Below are 4,531 nucleotides of genomic sequence, written 5' to 3'. Positions count from 1 at the left end.
AAATATTTAATAAATAAATAAAATTTAAAAAAATAAATTAAAAAAAAGCAGAAAGGAGTAATAAAGACCCTCAGAGACAGATTGCACAATGCTTTATTAGTTTAAATTTTTTTAAATGCTAATGAGAAAGAAACTACAGCTGCAGAGAAATACTGGATAGTAGAAAAAACCTGCTGGATTAAATCAACCTGTATAATTTAAAGATGTGCTGACCTCAGAATGGAAACCAGACTATGTGTTACATTGGGGAAAAGGTTTTCCTTTATTCCTACAGAAGAAAAGCTGTGGATACCATCAAGATTGATAAAGATTAGATTTCTACAAGAGAGAAAGCTTAATTAGGAGAGCTGATAGCTCATCAAAACATATAGCCATTCCATCTAAATTAACTTATAAGACTAAAAAATGTCTTTCATTTGATCAGACAACTTGCCAAATTGGGAAAGTCCCCAAAGTTAGGGTTGAGGCAAGATTTTTGTTTTTGTTTTTCCATGAGAACAAGGAGCATGGCATCTGAACAAGAAGGACAAATCATCTGGAGAAAATGTCTCACAAAAAAGAGTAGATTGGCTTAATGGCATAACACATTTCACCAAGAAAAAAAAAATTCTATAATCTTCTCAAATGTTTTTTTTTTATGCCATTCTTTACAAACATATGGGGCAAATTTTTTTGTAGTCCCAACTCAATTAAAATTTAAAGCTGGTTTTGGAGTACAAGCATGGTTCTCTCCTAAACACAAGCATGCTTGTTGAAAGAAAATCCAAAGTTTCTGTCTCATGTCAGAAAAGCTACCCAGTATGGGACAGAAGAAAATCAAAATTAAGGGACTGTTCTATTGTCACCAATCTTTTAGTCCCTCAGATTTATTTTGACTTTTGAAAACTTCTCTTAAGGTATCAATACTATCTAAAAATTTTTTTACATTGGTATGAATTTTACATTGATAAAAATTTAAGGTTGATTTTTCTTACAGTATATGTTTCCATTCTTACTTAAGGTATTTTTATATTAATACAAATTAAACATTATTTTTGTTATACTGTATTATATGTCTCCATTTCTTGTTTAAGGTATTGTACCAATGTAAGTCATTTAAAAATATAATGTAAAGTTATAGTCCTATGAAGCTATTTAGGATAATGAAGAAAGGTTAGCAGTTATTCATCTATAATAATCAAACTTATAGTCATGTTAGGTATGTATTACAAGGTAACAGAGATATATTTAAGTAGATAGACAGTCTTCAAATACCTCAAAGACCTAAAGAATATGGCATTTAAAATGTTTTAATAACATAAGGCTTTTTCATGACAGTGAAATATGTCTGCTCCTGGGAACACCAATTTACTTCAAAACAGATGATGGGCATCAAAGAACCTCCATATGAGGTGTGCTTCCAATGTGTCAAAGCTAGCCATTTAGGCAAGAAACTGCCTTTGCATCAACTACTGACAATATGTTGTCCAAATTGGACAAGCAGAACACAAGAGGGGGCAAATGCCAAACTTTGCCAAGACAAGGTAGACAGTCCTTCAAAATAATCTGCTTCACAAAAAATTCTGTCATATATTCCAGGCCTATAGTCAAAGATGGATGCCCTAGCATTGCAGAGGAGCCTTGGGTGACTGTTCAGAGAGCCAGATGTCTCTGTCATTTCTATAGTTTATAAGTCTTTTGCTCTACACTTTCAGTTTACTGAAGTAGTATTATATCCCTCTTGGGTCCCTGATGGGGTTGATGACAAAATAATTATGGTTACAGTTATCCTTAGTTATTATAGAAAGTAAATTAGGTACAGAACTTTGGACTCAACAAAAGAGGAGAGATAATGGAGTATTTTCTCTGAATTTGCTAAATACAAATGGACTGGACATTTTGAATGTACTTCTTACTTGATAATTGTTCTTATTGTATATAGTTTTATTTTGTGGAGGTTAATGCCTTTCCTTTTTATTTAAACAATACCTGACAATTGTTCTTATTATATATAGTTTTACTGTGTTAGAGTTAAAACCCTTCCTTTTTATTTAGACAAAAGGGGAAAATGTTGTGGGAGAGTTTTTCTGTGGCTGTCCTGAAACTGCCAATGGCATCAGACCTTAGTTCAGTAGGCAGAGCCCATACTATTCTGGCTGGAGCAGACCACAGTTTTCCAGTGAACTTAGAGGAAGCTAGAGGGATACATGGGGGGAGCGGAATAAGGAAGAGCAAGGAGAGATATGTAGGTCTTTTCAATCAGGGAAGATGGAGAAGAGAGCAGATGATTGTTTCCATGATCTCTCAGATTTATTCCCTAATAGTTAACTTCTGAGTTTTATTTTTTAGCAAAACAATAAAAGCAGTTGCAAAATAATAATGACTATTATACTGCTAATTATCTTTTTTTTTTCTTGTGGGAAATCCTTATCATCTTTTCTCACTTTACTCTTAATTGTCCAGTCAACTGTCCAGTAATTAATTACTGGTGATAAATGAACAATCATATTTGGTAAAACTAAATTTAGTCCCTCATCCCACAATCTTGGCATTAAAGAAATACAGAAGGTGGATAAATAGGGGCATATAAATTATTATAGACAGAAATAAAATATACAGCACAAATAGGAGGAAAACAAACAAGAGACATGGTCAGAAGACAGTTCTAAGGGAAACAAAACCCATCAAAACCAAACCCAGAATCTGCCCCCAGAAAACGCCACAGTGCAGCCATCTTCAAACTTTTATCCTAAGGATGCAAACTAATTTATTAGTCTATGGCAGAGGGAATGAGTTGCTTGATTCCAGCTCATTTTTTTTTCTTTTACTGAAGTAAGACAAATAAATTACTAGGCTTTGTTCATACTAAGTCAGTGCTCTACCACCAACTGGCACCTTCAGTGCCCTGTCTCAATCTTAATGCTAATGTCTAATATCTGTGTTAACTCAAAAGTCATATGATGAAATCTTTATCTCCCCAAGGTGACAGATTAAGGAGGTGGGGGTCTTTGCTATGGGAATCAGACCTTCAAGGTGGAGCCTACATGAGTAGAATTAGTGCCCACAGAAGAGGCTCAAGAGAAACTACCAACTGTTACCCTGTGAGGACAAAATAGACAGCATTATCTCAGAGAAAGCAGGAAAACTTTGCTAGAAAACTAATAAGCCAGTTTCTTGATCTCAGACTGCTAAACTTTCAAGATTGAGAGAAATAAATTTCTGTTGTTTGCAAGTAACCTCATCTAAAATATTTTGTTACAGCATCTGAAAATGTATGACATCACTTAGCAACAGAACTTTCGGTTAATTTAGGACAGTAATAATGTCCCACTGATGGGAACATTGCCAGAATCTCAGAATATAGAAGCTGAGTGCATATGAGCAATATGATGGAAACATAAAAGACATAAAAGATTTCAGCATGTCTGTTTGACTATAAGAAGGTGTGCACTGTTTTTGTTGTTGTGTTCTTTTTTTCTTTGGGTCTTTCCCCCCTGTGTACAGAACACAGAGATGACTGATTTCAAGCAGCTAACTTGGACTGAGACAAAGTCTGAGTCCCCAACAGAGATCAGTAGCCTTCACACAGCCACAGCTGTGGAAGACCTGAGGATTGCTTATCTTTAGACTCTGAGCATGAGAATGCCATCCTCTCCCTTGTCTGAGCCATAACTAGCACTTTTTAAAAAAGGGTTTTGTGTGAGCTTTATACATGAGCACTGCACTTCCATCACTCCCCTCCCACTCCTCGCTCCTGCATCCCACACCACTCCCCACTTCTCACAAGCCCACTAGTTCTTCTTTAATTATTATTGAGAACATGTATATCAAACCAACCAGGTCCATTTTTAGCATTGCTTATATATACACAGGTCCAGAATTGACCACTTGGGATAAGACGACACACAGAATGTCCTCCTTGGAAGAAAGTGATTCTCCCTCTCTCAGCAGCCATTGAACACCCGAAGTCCCTCACACAGGAGTGAAACCATGTAGAATTTCCCTGTCCATGCTGGCATGACAACTGGTGTTGTCATTATACCAGTCTTACTCAGACAACCATATTGTTGTGATTTCATACGTCTACTTCCCGTTATGTCTAGGGGACACTGTCAAGCAGGAGGTGCCCTGTGACTCTGGATGCTAGGCCACAGTTACTTTAAGTTTTTTGAATTTACTATTAATCAACACGCTACTCAATTTCAGAAACCATAAGACCTAGAACAAGAATACTTGGCACAGCCGGGCGGTGGTGGTGCATGCTTTTTCCTCTCAGCACTCAGGAGGCAGAGGCAGGCGAATCTCTGTGAGTTCGAGGCCAGCCTGGTCTACAGGAGCTAGTTCCAGGATAGGCTCCAAAGCTACAGACAAACCCTGTCTCCAAAAACCAAAAACAAAAAAACAAAAAAAAACAACAAAATAAACCAAAAAAAATATATCCCCTGTTCCCCCATTTTCCCGGCGGGCTCACAGAGCAGCAGCAAACTCCGGGGGGCCGGGCACCCGAGCAAGTGGCTACAGTTTCCCACCAGCGGGAGGGCATGCACCTCAC

General features: G+C 37.1%; 1 protein-coding gene across 1 annotated transcript in view; it reads right to left on the bottom strand.

The window, feature by feature from the left end:
• Window positions 1-4,531, bottom strand: part of Camk4 (calcium/calmodulin dependent protein kinase IV) — a 223,147-nt gene that overhangs the window by 27,554 nt on the left and 191,062 nt on the right. The window lies entirely within an intron of this gene.

Source organism: Microtus ochrogaster, chromosome 18 (genome assembly GCF_000317375.1).
Source record: "Microtus ochrogaster isolate Prairie Vole_2 chromosome 18, MicOch1.0, whole genome shotgun sequence".
NCBI classification, from domain to species: Eukaryota; Metazoa; Chordata; class Mammalia; order Rodentia; family Cricetidae; genus Microtus; species Microtus ochrogaster.
Note: the sequence above shows the minus strand (reverse complement) of the source record. Positions and strands in the feature narration are given on the sequence as shown.